At 46.0% G+C, this 16,398-nt stretch overlaps 1 long non-coding RNA gene across 1 annotated transcript; it reads left to right on the top strand.

The window, feature by feature from the left end:
- The first annotated feature begins 1,199 nt into the window (after positions 1 to 1,199).
- On the top strand, positions 1,200 to 16,190 carry LOC128333666 (uncharacterized). Its single transcript, XR_008311012.1, has 4 exons — positions 1,200 to 1,434; positions 3,772 to 3,893; positions 9,643 to 9,717; positions 15,071 to 16,190. It is a non-coding gene; the product is annotated as an uncharacterized LOC128333666 (long non-coding RNA).
- The last annotated feature ends 208 nt before the right edge of the window (positions 16,191 to 16,398 follow it).

Here is a 16,398-nt window from a genome sequence, read left to right as displayed (position 1 = left end):
AGGGCCCACCACCAGCAGTGTCACCCTGCCGTCCACTCCCTTCCTCTCCCTGCTGGGGCATGCTTCCATTGTTGGAGGAGGGTCATACTGTCCTTTGCCTCAGGCAGTAAAATGCCTTGGACCACTCCTCAGAGATCCTTCATATTTTGGAATAGTTCAATTTAGACTCTCAAAAGACAGGAAGGAATGTGTGGAAAGAAATGTATGAGAATATGATGAGTTAAATCTGGTTGGGATGTTTCTGCTGATGCACATCTGCATAAATATACACATATAACTGAGCATCTTAAAGTTCTTGCAAATTCAATTGCTGTTTGGGCCCTTATGAATCCATGTTGTACCAACAATTGACTCCTGCAATGAACCCAGCTCTGTAGGCACCGGTGTCAGGGGTGGATGCAGAGAGCTCTGGGAACAAGGCAGTAGAGTGGAGGCATTGCCTCAGGATCCTCTGAAGCCACCACCTCAGCTATGGCCCAAGGTTTCACTGGCGGGCACCTTCAGACATCACAGCAAACATCCCCCAGTTTGCCTCCTCCATTCTCCTGGCATGGTCCCAGATGAGCCCCATCTGCAGCCTGGCAGACTGCAAATGGGGAGGCACTGGCTGTGCAGGCTTCCTCTGACACATGAAGGAAAGCCGCAGCAGTCAATCGCGTTGGAGGGAGGGAGGAGCTTCCTACCTTCAAATCTTGTTGGAAACTGTGCCCAAATTCAGATGACACAATGCTGCTTTGGGGCCCAAGGTTTTGGCAGGGAAACGTAATTGGAACTGAAGGTTCAAATTCAAGTTTAGGGGCTAAAACTGACCCATAGTTCATTGACAAAACCGCAGGTTCATGCATTTGGATGACCACAGTCTTCAACCTCTGGGACTGTTGCCTCCAGTTTCATGTTTTCTGCTTACAAGTCTGGGGATGAGGCAGCAGAGTGGACCCCAGAACACTTGGAGTTGCTGCCTAAGACATCCAGAGGCTTCACCTTTGCCCTTGTTCTCCAAGTCTTTCCTTGAGCTTCAACCCTCTGCAAGAGAGACACCCCCTGCCATAGGAATCTACACCTACAGAATAGGTCCCTGCCTCTTTGAACCTCAGCAGCTCCTTGGAAACAAGGGTGGGGCTTAGTGTAGGAGTCATGGCTCAGAACTATTTAAGGCCTCAGTCTGAATAAGCTCTTGCTGAAGCAACACTGAACTTTTGTGGGTGGAGATGCAGTTTGGATGCTTTTTAAGGCTGGATCTTTATAATATATGGCTACTGATCTTGACTTGACCTGCCTGATTGACTGGGCTTGGCCTGCCCTGCTCAGTTCTGTTGTACCCTTCCTCCTTGTGCTGATTCATGCTGGGAATGGAAGTTGGAACAACTCCAGAATCTTTACTGGAAAAGCAACATCTGAACCAACCCCTTATCTCCACTGGTGAGATGTTCATGGGTATGTAAGAATTTTCCACTGTGGTTGCTGTTTTGAAAACTTACTTGACTTGAGCTGCTTTAACTTGTGTACTAGAATAAGGCATACTAATACCCTTGTGGGCCATATCAATCCTCCCCCGCCCCCCCCCCCACACACAAACACACTTTGTCCTTTTCTCACTTGGAAGCTTGTTTTGTTTTTTTCACTTGCTAAGTGTGGTAACAAATGTGTGGTAATGAAAGGATAGATGTTCTATCTTACATTCATGCTGCTCTACAATATTTTGCTGTAGATAAATGAAACACTTTCTGCCCCCATATCAGCAGGGGACTCTGCTGACATCTCCTGCTGTCAATATACAAATATATTGACTTAATATTTATAGAATGGGTTTCACTTGCAGAGCTCATGCCATGGACAGGCTGTATATATGCTTTATTGCTATTGCTGATGGATAAGCTTTCCACTTCTGTATAGGTTTTTATTTCAGTTATGATTGTTGTAAAGCACAAACAGGTTTTTATATTCTTATCTAAATACCTTGTCTATGATATTGTTGAAAGCTTTGTCTCTCATGTCTTACTCAAGTTTTGCTTGAAATCACTTTGAGACTTGACTTCTGAGTGGTTTTTTAAAAAAATCTCATTACATTAGCTTTTGCAAAAGTTTTTAACTCTGTTGCTTGTGCAGAAGAGGCAAATAGTTGACAGGGATGCCTGTGAGATGACACAATTCTTAAAATTGTGTCATCAGTTAAAAGTTAAAATTCCTGTTTCCTATTCATTATGCCAGGTTTCCAAAATGTGGATGTAGCAGTTACATGATGTTGTATGATTACTACATCTTTCTGTGTGCTCCCCAAAAGTGCAAATGGCCCAGGTATGGTTTCCTTCGGAAGGTAGAGTGGAGGAGAGGAGAGTAATTATGTTTTCTCTGTAATATATGCAAATATATTGTGTTTCCCCAATGGCAGCAGCTAATGATATGAGGCAAGGAAATGCACATGGGATTACAACCTAGGTTACTTTCCTGCATGTTACAGAGGGAGAACTTGACACAGAGATATCAGCTGCATTCCTCCCTCCCCCCCCTCCCCCCTGCCACCATGCAGTTACTTACTTCCACATTTGGACTTAATCTGCAGGACCCTCTCCACAGTCATGCAGAACGGGCTGCATGGTCTTCCTTCTTGAATGGGCAGCCCTGGCAGCCAATCACAGCCAGAGTGAGGGAGGAGCTTCCTCCCTCAACTCCGGTTAGATCTCAGTGGGATTGCATTTCTGTGTTTGGATGTAACGCTGGCACCTTGAAACCTCAGGTAGGAGCGTTGAAAGTTCCAATCCCACTACAAACCAAAGATTCAAATTGGAGTTTGAGGAGGGAAATCTCAGTTCACTTTTGTGTCTGAACCATGGTTGCATGCATTCAAACATACTAAAAATACAACCTCTGGCCCTTTCAACTCTGGTTTCCCATTACGTGCAAATGGATCCACTGTTTATGATGGCTTCCCTGTGTTGTCCATATGCAACCCTGTTTCATGCTACCCAAAAGCTTGCAGTACTTTTGCAGTGATAAAATCCATCAGTAAATATCTCTATTTTGGTCTTTGACCAACATAAGGCTGAAAGAACATAGAAACTATGAAATTAACAGCTATAGTATAACAATAGAGGCAAGAAATTGCTTCTGTGCCAAACTGTGAAAACAGTAACAATAGAGTTAGATGACACAAACTACAACATTATATAACACTTCCTAGCCTAATTAATAACACAGAATTTGAATATTTTCATGCCCCTGTCAAAGTGTCTCTGCTGCTTGCTATGAAATTTCCCTGCTTTCTTGCCCCCCTTCCTTTGCTGCTGCCTCTCAGAGCATTAAATCTGCTCAGCTCCATCTTTGCTTCACAGAGCCCGTAGCAGGTGCAAATCTCTGCCAAACTGACTGACCAAATAGTCTGAGCCCACAGGTCCCCATAAAAGGGACACCATTGGCAGGCTGAATAGGGGGAGAGGAGGAATTAGAAAAGAGCAGACAACTGAAGCCTGAGGGGGCATCTCTGGATGAACTTAATTCTAATAGTATGTTAATGAACTTTGCCTTTTATAAAGTGGATTTATTGGCAGAGTGAGGGTTGGGTGCCTTCACAGCTGTCTCCCTGACTTGATTTAGCCAGCCCTGCCAAGATACTGAGGCTGTTCTCACCGGGGCTGTCTCTGCAGTGTATGGAGGCTGGTGCCCCTGCCTTTCAAAAGGGCCCTGGCTCCAAAGCTGTCTGCTCAAGTGTCTAACCGCTTCTTAGCGGCAGCGTCTGCTCTGGAAATGAAACCCATGTTTTACATCTCATTGCAGGCAAGCCTGGCTGCTGATAAACCTGTCAGGAGTAATCGTGGCCCTCTGTAGAGAGCCTGTCAGCTTCCTGTCTGCTCAGCCTTTTAACCAGTTTTGGCCGTTGCTGTGCTGAGAAGAATCAGGTCGGGGTGTGCGCGCGTGTGTATGTGTGCTAGGTAATTGGGGTGTGCGGGTCTCTTGAAATGTTTTGCCCAAGGTGGTGGTGCTTTGGCTTCACTAGCAGAGCACTATCAAATCAGTCCTGCTTGGAAAGATGTTTTGTCGACTTAGAATGAATCACAGTACCATCTCTCCTGTACTGGACCCCTTCGCATGATCAAGCGCTGTGAAGAAGAGTCGATCAAAACCATGCCCGCTTCCGTGAACCCGTGTCCTTCTCTCGACACATATTTGTAAATAAACGGGAAGGACATTTATGCTTTAAGTCCTCAGGACCATCCCGATTAACAAACTGCCTCTATAAAACTGCCTTACTACTTGTGGAAGTGGAATACCTTAAGCCCATTCTTACCACCAAAAGCTGAGGAGGAGCAGCATCCGGCCAGCTCCAAGCCCTGTGCATGCTCCTGAGAACTGGTTGTGTATAGGGGTGTGCACAGAAGAACCATTAGGAACATAGGAAACTGCCATATACTGAGTCAGACCATTGGTCTGTTTAGCTCAGTATTGTCTTCACAGGCTGGCAGCGGCTTCTCCAAGGTTGCAGGCAGGAGTCTCTCTCAGCCCTATCTTGGAGATGCTGCCAGGGAGGGAACTTGGAACCTTCTGTATGCAAGTAGGCAGGTGCTCTTCCCAGAGTGGCCCCATCCCCGAAAGAGAATATCTTACAAAGCTCACACATCAAGTCTCCCATTCAAATGCAACCAGGGCAGACCCTGCTTAGCAGAGGAGACAATTCATGCTTGCTACCACAAGACCAGCTCTCCTCCCAGGGGTAGAACCTGGGGTTCCCCCCTTTCCTGCAATCATTTCTTTGTGCCCCCCCCATATATTAAATGCCAAGATATCCCCTCAGTAGACAATACTGAGCTAGATGGACCAAGGGTCTTATTCACTATATGGCAGCTTCCTATGTGCCTATGAATGTGCTCCCATGAGGTCTCCCCTAAATCCATCTCTGCACATACGGTATAGATGCTGCCTATTCTCTTGCAAGCTGCCCTTAGTTGATTCTAATAAATGCGTTGCGCAACTGCTGCTCTTGGACTGCTGGCACTCCAGAAATGTTGAGTAGCCACAGTTGCACTGATGCTCTGCCTCCCCTCCCACTTCTCTGTCTCTCTGACCTTGGAAAACCTCGCCTTTCAAAGGACCCAAGCAGGCAGTCAATTTGTTTCCATGCCTTGATTTCAGCTAGTACAAAACCTCTGCTGTAATTCTCCAGCAAAAAAGCTCTTCTGTCAGAGGCGCCAAAGAATCTGGAATCCAGAACAAGACTCCCGGAGCCTCTCTGTTGACTTGACGTGCAGGACCCCTCATCTCGGCAGCGCTCGTGTGCCTGTTGGCATACACACTGCTCCCTGCTCTGTCTTCACCATAGCTGTCTGGGACAAAAAAGGATGCCTGCTTTCTCTCCAGTGAAAACGGGAGTTGAGTGTTGTAGAGGAACACATGGCCAGGGGTTGGGAACCATGATGCCGCTCTGGACAAGCACAGGGGCGCAATAGAAGCAGAGAGGGCCCTCACTTCCTGCCTGTGGGCTTCTTGGGGGGCATCTGGTGGGCCACTGTGGGAAACAGGATTCTGGACAAGATAGGCCATGGGCCTGATCCAGCAGAGCTGTTCTTATGTTCTTTATATTTCAAGGTGGACTTTACAAGACATTGGAGCTTGCTGCTAGTGGTTTTTGGTGCCAGGCTAAAACTTGGAGAGATGGTGTCCTAGCGAATCACAGAACTTGAGTCAGGACTTGTACCACAAACAAGGGCAATGCTATCAACTCATGCTAGCAATATTTGAACAAACATCAATAAAAGGCAAAAAAGCAACAAACCACTCCTTACTCACAGTCAGTCTAAATATTCCGGGTCGGGGGGGGCATCAAAAAGCAGTGCAGTGTGTGTGTGTGTGTGTGTGTGTGTGTGTGTGTGTGTGTGCGCACAGAGACAGTGGCCTGGAGCACTTATCCTTAATTTTAAACAAAAAAATGGGGGGCCCCCACCAAAAATATGTTCCTGAAGGCTATGCAACCCTCAGGGACATATTTTTGGAAGTGATGATCTGCTAGCCGTGATCTGGGTAGGTTAGTGGTAGCCAACCCACATATTTTACCCAGCAGTTTATTGCGGGTGAAGGAAAAGCTTGCCCCGCCTTGCCCTACACACAGATCACGGCTAGGCTAGCACACAGTCATTTCCCCCTCTTCCTACCTGAATGTTTGCTTGCATACTACCATTTCTCAGGAAAGCACATGGTGCTTGGAGCCTGCCTGGATGCTCCTCCTACTCAGCTGTCGAACTCGATTGTTCTTCTCCATACGGAGACAGTTTGACTCTCAATACAGAATAGTGGGAAAGCAGCAACTATTCACCAGAACCCTCTGTGCTTGTTAGCAGTGGCAAGAAACATACCCCTCCCTTCACGTGACATGGGGCTGAGGTCCTTATGCTGAGTGTGAGAGGTGAAGGGCTGCTGTGCAGGGTGGATTTCTGCCTGTTTCTGCACCCCTTTGCTCATCCTCCAGAGCTCCCCAGGGAAGGATCAGAGCTGTGACAAGAACAGTCGCAGACAAGAGGACTCGTTATTTCCTTTCACGGTTCAGCAAATTCGGTTTCCACCTGGAACGCACATGGGGAATTTCTACAGGCTGCAGGTGGGGGTGTGGGGAGGAGGGGGAGACTAAAATAACACAATGAACACTCTCACCAAATCCCAATTATACTTGGTTGGGATTTCTGTCGTGGACTGGAACTTTTCCTGGATGCCTGTTCAAATGCTCTTTCATATCCCTTTGATAAGCGTTCTTATACACACAGCAGGAGGGTGTGCACGAGAATCAATCTCCCATACAGTCACCTTCCAAGCAGATGGTGGTTGCTGATACGTTGGGGGTGGGCTTCAGAGAGTAAATCTAGATAGGTGACCCAGTTCCAAAAAGAAGTTTGAGAGGTAGTTTATTACTGCAAGGTGGCTTTGTCCACTGGGTGTGATTTTGAGTACTGCTTGGAGCATAGCTCAATCAGACCAGAGGTGGGGACAAATAGGATGCTTTTGTAGACACTTTTGCCTGCTGTGAAAAGTGCCCCCTCCTTTATTTGATTTTTCATGGAGAGGGGGCTGAAGGGGGCAAAAATGCTAGACAATTGTTTATTACAGTCACTGAGCAGTGTAGATTACAAAAGGTGAGAGCCAGCATGCCCAGCATCAGGTGAGGGAAGCTGGGAAGAGTGCCTCTGGGGCATGGTGGTAGCTGGGGGAATGCCACCCATACAGGAAGAGGCGGTGAGCAACGGAGGAGCAGTTCTGTACTTTTCTGATTTAAAGGTGCAGGGTATATTTCGAATCGCAATGTGAATCACGATTCGTGCACATCCCTACCTGGTTTTCCAAACGGAATAGATGCATTAAGAATCCTCTATTCCATTTATTCCTAAATTGTATATTGTGCACAGTCTATGTGAAAATTTCTGCATGCTTCAGTTCGTTTGTGTCAACCCACCTCGAATTCCTTTATGTTAATGTATGCACACTGATAAAACACTTTAGACCCCCCAAAAAATTTCACTTTAGGGATTTCTGTGCATGTAGCCAGATCAAGATTACTTTGGGCTGGTATTGGGTAAAAGTAGGGAGTGGAAAAACACAAAGGGAAAAATGGACTGAAGGAACTAAAATCTGCAGCAAACTGCGCATGCACCAATTCCAGGATTAATTTTAGAAACTATCCTAGTTAAACTGAAGGTCAGGACAAGTGGGATGCAGGGCAGAGTGAACTAGAAAAAACAATAAAGGAACGGAACAGGGAACATCTCTCATCCCTAAATTAGCAACTTTATTATGAGTGTGCGAAAGATCCTTCCAAGCAACTCACAATATTGAAGAGAAAAACAATCACTAAAAGAAGCAAATTAGAAGAAGAAAACAATCGGATAAGCAGAAAAGTTAAAGCCAACAAAAGGAGGAGGAGCTCAGCTTCACAACAAAGGGAGATAAATCCCTTTCATACCCAGGAGGTTCCAAATACCTTTGGTAACAACAGCATCACCTTCGTTTGTTGCTGGAGGACCAGCAGTGAAGGAAAAGAATGAAGCTCCTTTGGGAAGGAGTTCCAGAGTGCTAGCTGTGCACCACTGTCAAAAGGGCCGTGGTTCAGGTAATCTTCCATAATTCTTCAGATGGTGGGAGAACCTGCAGCAGAACCTCTAAAGAAGTTCTTAATAAATAGATAGGTGTGTGTGGAAGGAGGTGGTCCTTTAGGTATCCCACACCTGGGCCACTGAGGGCTATGCTTTGTATGTGCCATTGTTTTTGGTGAACATGTATTCCAACATTTAGCGCAGATTTGTTTTGGAGATGGTTCCCTGTGGATCTTTTGAAAGTTCTTTGGCAGCAGGGTTGGCTCTTGGTATACTAGTGGAACATCACCCAGGCCTCGGGGGACCTGGCAGAGAAATGAAGGGAAGGAAGGGCATTCTGGAGCTGGGCAAGCAGTAAAGTGCAGGGGAAGCCCAGATGGGCACACAGGTGCAGAGCTGTGTGTGCTCACAAATTGCCATAAGGAGACACTGGGCAAGGTCCCAGGCTCAGAGGCAGGATGACTCCAAATACTAGTTGCAGGGGAGCAACAACGGGAGAGGGGGCATTGCCTTCATCTCCTGCTTGTGAACTTCCCAGAGAGGCACCTGGTAGGCCAGTGTGGAAAACAGAATGCTGGACTGGATAGTCCTTGGGCCTGATCCAGCAGGGCTGTTCTTGTGTTCCTGTGATTCAGTGGTAAGTAGAGGCTCAGCTATGCTCTCTCTGCTTGGAATTTCCAACTGGACCTGCTCTTTTCTTGAGCCTTTTTCAGAAGTCTGGTATGCAGAGCATGTTGCCATGGTGGTAAATGTGACTGGGGACAACTTCACTAGCTGTGTTTCTGCATGCCCAGCCACTGTTAAAAGGCATAGGATCAAGGACCATTAAAAAATTGGCAATCCCACTTAAGAACATAAGAACAGCCTTGCTGGATCAGGCCCAAGGAAGCCCATCTAGTCCAGCATCCTGTTTCGCCCAGGGGCCCACCAGATGCCGCTGGAAGCCACAGGCAGGAGTTGAGGGCATGCCTTCTCTCCTGCTGTTACTCCCCTGCAACTGGTAGAAGAGCAAGTAATTCATTCTTACTTGCAGAAAGAATGATCCAAGAGTCTCCTTCCCACGTGTACCATGCGAGTTACAGCAAGCAAAAGTTCCTACCATGCCTATTTGTAAAATATCTGGCAATCCCGGGATGGAAGGAACAATGCATTTGATATCTGAGGCTGTTTCAGCTTGCCTGACTCTGAACAGCTCCTATAAATATGAACACATTCAAATTATAAACCAATTTAGATGATGGATCATGGGAATATGACTCGTGCTCCCAAAGCACGGCCTTTCCAAGCACATCTTCATTTCATTTTTTTAAGGAAAAGAAATCATAATCTTGACATGTTTATCATTTTGAGTCTGCACCAATTATCTCCGAGGGTTTGCTCTGCAACTCATAGATTGTGATCAGGTTTTTATGGGAATCGTGCAGCCATTATTCCTCCAGCTGTATGCGAAGTTGAGAAACAATTATGGAGAATGATTCTCTTTGGATTATCATTTGAGTAGATATGTTCGAGCCTATTATTATTTAAGATAAGGAACTATCAAGGATGTTTTTGTGTGTGTTTCTTGCCACTGTAGGAAAGTACCGAAGCTTGGATCATGGACAATTTGGAATCCTTACCAAACTGACTTTCTTGGAGAGGTTCAAAGAAGGTAAGGGTTTCACAGGAACACATTCATATTGTTGCAGACGTCCACAAGCAGTGAGAAATTTATTTTTATTTTTTTTTTATTTTTTATTTAACATATTTTTATACCGCCCAAAACTTATGTCTCTGGGCAGTTTTACAACAAGATAAAAACATTATTTAATAACAAAAACAAGAAATTTAAAACACAACATTTTTTTAAAAAACAACAACAACAATATACTAAAACAACATTAAAAACAATCAAAACTGTATCAGTTAAAAGCCTGGGTGAATAAATATGTCTTCGGTGCCTTTTAAAAAATTGCCAGAGATGGGGAGGCTCTTATTTCAACAGGAAACACATTCCAAAGTCCAGGGGCAGCAACAGAGAAGGCCAATTCATGAATATGTAATCATCGTGTTTTTTTTAAAAGGGGTCTTCTTGTTTGGGGGTAAATACAGTAGCTACAAATATACAAGTAGCGCTTAAGTGGAGGTACACAGGAGGCACTCCTACAAGGCAGCAGGTCCATGATCCCACATCTGATCCCCAGAGAGAGATCCTGCACCATCAAAGTGCCATTAGCCTTCAACCAATTCACAGCTCTCTCTGTCATTCCTCAAACAACAATTTAGGAACATAGGAAGCTGCCATACCCTGAGTCAGACTATAAGGTCCATCTAGCTCAGTATTGTCTTCACAGACTGGCAGCGGCTTCTCCAAAGTTACAAGCAGGAATCTCTCTCAGCCCGATCTTGGAGATGCTGCCAGGGAGGGAACTTGGGACCTAGATGCTCTTCCCAGAGCGGCTCCATCCCCTGAAGGGAATTTCTTGATACATGAGGGCATCTGCTCCATCCCCTTGGCTGGGTGGTCGTGGAGGTAGCCTTCCTCGAGCACGGGTGGGTTTTATGGACTAACTCAGTACATGACAGCTTCTTACGTTCAAACTAGACATTGGCTATCCCTGATCCCTCCATAAATGTCTACAAACATAGCGAGCTGCCTTATCCCATCAGACCATTTGTCCATATAATTCAGTGTTGCCTCTTCTGACTGGATGCAGCTCTCCAAGGTTTCAGGCAGGAGTCTTTCCATAGCCTTACCAGGAAATGCTGCCAGAGATTGAACTTGGGGCCTTCTGCATGCAAAGCAGATGCTCTACTACTGAACTATAATATGCTAACTGTTGCTGTAAAGCAGCGGTTGCCAACTAGGGTTCCTCCAGATGTTGCTGAACTCCCAGCATCCCCGCCCACAATAAACTAATAAATGGTTGCTGGGGATGCTGGGTTTTGTAGTTCAGCAACATTTGGAGGTTGGAAACCACTGTTGCGTGCCGCAAGCATCATTGGCTAGCGTGTAGCCTTTCCGAGTGTCTGTGTGCAGGATAAGGCTGTAAATCCTACACTATCGCTGCCACCAGCAGTAACAAGCTGTTCTAGCTTCCTATCTTCAGTAGTTTCACACCAGAGTTTCATGTCTCTCTTGCTTCCCAACCTCCCACGTTCAGTAGGCCTGGTCAGAGGTTATCTTTCATCCCCTTGGCAACATACATTCTCTTTCGTCTCTGGACTCACTTATTTATTTTTAAAATGGAGAACAGCACATCAACCCCCTTAGTCTAGAAGCCAAGAAGAGCACATTGCAAGCTACTGTAACCCACAGGAGTCCTCAGAATGGCCTTTTCCCAGTTATGACTGGATCAGCCATGCTTGCTAGGCTAACCTGAAGTCACCCAATGAAGCTGTTTGTCAATGGCAGTAGAGCATACAACTTTATACTACAAACAGCGTCCATGTAATTAGGGATGCTTCCAAAATCTTCTGATCTGAATTCCTTCTCCATATTTTTTTGGGTGGGGTGGGGGGGTGCTAATTACCTGATCTTGTTTGCAGAGCAACGTTTTGGCTTTAGCTGTCTGCCATTCTTCTATTAGCAATTTTTAGACTATGTTCAGACTTGTGCAGTTGGCTGTGAATTTCAGCTCGCATCTCTCTTTCCCCCTTACAGGTTATGGATGCACATGAGCACATTTGCACATTGATTAAAGCACCATACAAAAAGGAATGTTGATGTGATCGATGTGCATATGCACTCATGCTCATCAATAACATGGAAGGCGGCGGGCGGGGGGATAAGCCTACTGAAAGCAGCAGTGAAACCGCACATGTGCCAATTCTGAAATTCATTTGAGAGTCACTCCTAGATAAACTGGGAGGCAGGCAGAAATGAATGCAAGACACACCATAGAACAAGACTGAATGGGGGGCATCTACTATTACATCCAGTGTTGACTCTGTGGGAATCTAGAGAATCTTGCAGCACACGTGCTCCCCTAAAGCGATTGTGGAAACCCAGAAATGTTCTCTGATCTCCTTTTGGCAAGACATCAAGCTGACATGAAGCAGAGATCCACAGTCTTAGATTTGATCTCAGCTTGATCATAACAGCTTCATGTCAGGTTGACAACTGGCAACTAAAATTTCTGGGTTTCCATGATCACTCTATGGGAGTGCACAAGCCAAGGGAATCTCTAGGTTCCCACGGAGCTGAGATCACACTGATCATGTGAACCCACTCCACTACTACAAAGATGCATATACCACTTTTCAACCAAAGTGTTCAAAGCAGTTTATATAGAAACATGAATAAATGAATAGGCTGGTTCTCACAATCATGAATGGGATCAGACAAGCACCCAGTCAGTGTAGAAGAGCCAGGTGAGATCCCGATCTAAAGTCTTGTGAGTCCAAAGATCAATGTAGGAGGAAAGGAGATTGATCATGCGAGAGGCAGGAGGTGGATCGGAGAGTTGCTGCCAACCAGGGATGTGCACTAATGACTCAGGCAGCCGCCGGCTGGGCGGGGAGAAGTTCCGTTAAAAAGCAGCTAAGGAGTTCATTACCTGCACAGGGCAAAATCACCATTGTACAAACAGGTTCAAAGAACTCAGGCTGCCAATGGAAAGGGCCACCAAAGCCCACAGGGGGCATGGTTTGGGCTCCGGAAGAGCCCCAAACGAACTTCCCATGCCTAGGCCCCAAGCAAGTGCTCCCCTGTCTTTTTCAGGCAGTGTTTGCTGCCTGAAAGCATCTATCTCATTGTCTCTCCCTCCGGCAGTTAGGGTTAGGGTTAGGGTTGGGTCCAGCAAAGCAGTTCTGATGCTCTGACCACTCTTAATTCTGCATGATGCCATTCCCAGATAACTCTCCCTTTGGGGAACTGAAGACAAAATCGCCAAGGTGCATTTAATGGGGATGCTCCTTCAGTTGTTTTGCAGGCTTGCTTGTTTATGTTGCTGGAATGGCCTGTGATGGAAGGAAGGAAGGAAGGTGACTGTTGCAAAGCGAATGGTAATGTTCAAGCAGTTGGGCGACATCTGCTGCCTTGATAAGATCAGTTGAAGAACAAAAGTGGAACTCAGCAACAGCCGTACAGTTCCTGTGCTTCTATACAGGTCTGAAACCTGGCCAATTATGCAGAGAATTTTAAAGAGGCTGGAGAGCAGATGCACCAGAGATGGCAGAGGAAACAGTGGGAAGATTCTAGAGAGGAAAATAAAACCCGACATGATTGCAGGTGAGCGGAATTTGGGAGCTCTGGTATTTTGGTCTGACTCTTTAGTGCTAGCCATTTTTCAGGAGAGAATATTGGACTGGAAAGTATAGGTTTTTCGTCCCTGAAGAGCCAAGAACTGTGTTCAATGTTCTCCCTCACTTCATATAGCTCAATTACCTATAAAGCCCTTAACAGCTTGGGTCCAGGGTATTTAAGAGAGCGCCTTCTCTATCATGAACCCTGATCATCTGGAAAGGTCTGGATACAGTTGCTGCTGGATCATTTGGCGACCTAGGACCGGGCCTTCTCTGTAGCTGCCCTGGGGCTCTGGAATATACTCCCTGTTGACATAAGAGCATCTCCTTCTCTGCTTGCTTTTAGGAAGACCCTCAAGAAGTTCCTGTTTTCCCAGGCTTTTAACTGAAATTTGTATTTTAATGTTTTATTTACTGAGATTGTTTTTATGTTTTGTGGATTTTAACTGTTTTATATTGTTCTTACATTTATGTCTTAACTTTGTACACCACCTAGAGAGGTCCATATCAGATGATATAGAAATATGATAGATAAATAAATGTCCTGTCCACAAGGACAGACAGGGCCACATAGCAAGGTCGGTGGCAGCCCTGGGGGATGTTTTAAGGATTGCCCCCCACCCTCTTCTTCACAGCCAGTGACTGGCCAGCTGACACTCTGCTACCACCATCCACTTACCTTCGATGTGCCTACCTGTTTTGAGGTGGCACAGCCTGTCACTTAGCCAGTGAGGTGCACCAGCTTGGTAGAGTGCCAGTGAGAACAGACCTGCCTTAAAGGGGCCTCCTGTTCTTGCTGGGACAGGGGCAGCTCTGGGATCATGGCCAGCAGAGTGCAAAGTGTGGGGAGGTGCAGGGGAGGCAGCAGGTGCTCCGCTGGGCAGTGACAAGGCAGTGGGGGCCCCAGTGCTGCCTCACACCCTGTCTCAACTGTCCCTACAACCCTGAAGACAGTGCCTCCTCAATGTCAGAATCCACAGGGACAGGCAGGTAATGAAGGAATGCAGGAACACAGGCTGGTCAGGATACAGCACCATGGACAGCTCCATAGAACACATTGCTCGAAGAGCCAGAGGTAAAGGTGTGCCATCGAGTCGGTGTCGGATTCCTGGCACCCACAGAGCCCTGTGGTTGTCTTTGGTAGAATACAGGAGGAGTTGACCATTGTCTCCTCCCGCGCAGATTGAGATGATGCCTTTCAGCACTTTCCTATATTGCTGCTGCCTGGTATAGGTGTTTCCCATAGTCTGGGAAACATACCAGCGGGGATTTGAACCGACAACCTCTGGCTTGCTAGTCAAGTTATTTCCCCACTGTGCCATTAGGTGGCTGGGTCCAAGAGCCAGAGGTTAAGCGAGTTTAAAAAACCTCTCTGCTCAATCTCTTCCTGCTGTGCTCCGCCTTCCTGCCTGGAGAGCAGCTGCCTTAAAGGGGCAGCCCTCCAGCCTGGAGTCTGGCACTCCTCTCCAGCTGATCTTGCCTCACAGATATCAGGGAGGGTGATGGAAGATTAGGAGACAGCTCTTCCAGAGGTTTGGGTCCAAAGGGGTCACTTCAGGGGGTTTAGGCTGTTCAGGGGGTTTGGTGCTGTCCTGAGGGACTCCAGCTCTGGAGCCTGGTGGCAGGGCTTAGGGCTGGAACCAGTGCACATCCTGCTTAAGTGGGGTCAAACTCAGAGCCAATAGCTGGGCCAAGATTGTGACTCTCAGTGAACCTGGGCACATTCCCCTCAGGAAAGATATGCAGAATCATGTTGGGAAATTTCACTTGTCTTGCAGGAACTTGTTCTACTTGTCCCGGGAGGAATGCTGGAATTCATTTTGACTCTCACTTTGTGTGAAATTTTGGTGCCAAACCAAGGAAGTTGCAACACCCCGCTGAGATGTTTAACTTGTGTTACAGAAACTCATCTGACTTCCCTTGAAAATTATCAGATGTTTTCCTTGGGGAGGAACTCTGAAACAGACGCTGAATTTCACTTTGTGTGCAATTTAGTGTCCCCTACACATGCTTATTTTGCTGACGGTGACAGTACATCATGAGTTTTGTAGTGTTAATCCATGTGGTGAACAACCAATTAATAGATCCCAACCATTATACTGGGGAAAGTTGCACCATGTTGCACTGCAACTGCAACAAGTTGCACTAGCAACGGCAAATGCCTCCTCCTCACCAGGGTCTTTCCCTTTTTGAGAACCTTAGGGATATAAACAATGCTCTCAGTAACTTCTGTTTCGACTGCTCTGCAAATGATTGAAGTGTCACAGATTGAACTTGATAGATTTCTTACCTGGCATGCAAATTCCTTTGGGATGGTACTTTCCTCCCCCTCCAAAAACAACAATTTGTTCTTTGAACATAAAGCAATGAAGGGAGGGATATACCTGGCCCTCTCTTTGATCAATTATGCAGTTGTAATTGTTTTGATGAATGTTTTTAAAATGCATAGTTGGGTTATTTATTTATTTCCTTTTTGTTTTATGATCAGTGCATACAAAAAGACAAAAACAAAAAACCCAACTGGGGTCACCTTTTCATCATAGTGGAGAGAGCTAACAAAGCATAGGGTGGCTAATTCTAAGGGAAATGAATTCAAAATGGGCCAAAACTGTTAAGTATGTTGGATCATAGGGCCTCAACTAGTTACTGTTACAACCAATGTACAGTACATCTGCTCTTACATGAAGCTTTTCCTGGGAAACAAAGGTTAATGTGCTCCTTTGGATCTTCATGCCCATGCTAAATATCCATGGGATTTTGAGGGAAGCAAAAAAGAGTACTGATAACACTAGAGAGATATTTTTTCTTCCACAGTGAGGAGTTATACATATTTATCAATATATCCTATGTAGCCGGATTGTCTGCTTGTTTATTCAGAATAAAATTCCACTGATTTCATTTGGACTGACTTAATCCCTAGTAAGTGTGCTTGCTAGGATTGCACCTAAGGCTGCCAAAATGCAAGAGGGCATGTGAAGCTGCTGTATACAGAGTCAGACCATTGATTCATTTAACCCAATTCCAGCTGGCAGCAGCTCTACAGGATCTCAGGCAGAGGTCTTTCCCATCGCCTGCTTCCTGACCTTTTTAAAACCAGAAAACCACA

Source organism: Hemicordylus capensis, chromosome 8, assembly GCF_027244095.1.
Source record: "Hemicordylus capensis ecotype Gifberg chromosome 8, rHemCap1.1.pri, whole genome shotgun sequence".
Classification (NCBI taxonomy): Eukaryota; Metazoa; Chordata; class Lepidosauria; order Squamata; family Cordylidae; genus Hemicordylus; species Hemicordylus capensis.
The sequence above is the reverse complement of the archived record's forward strand: the minus strand, read 5'-3'. Positions and strand labels throughout refer to the sequence as shown.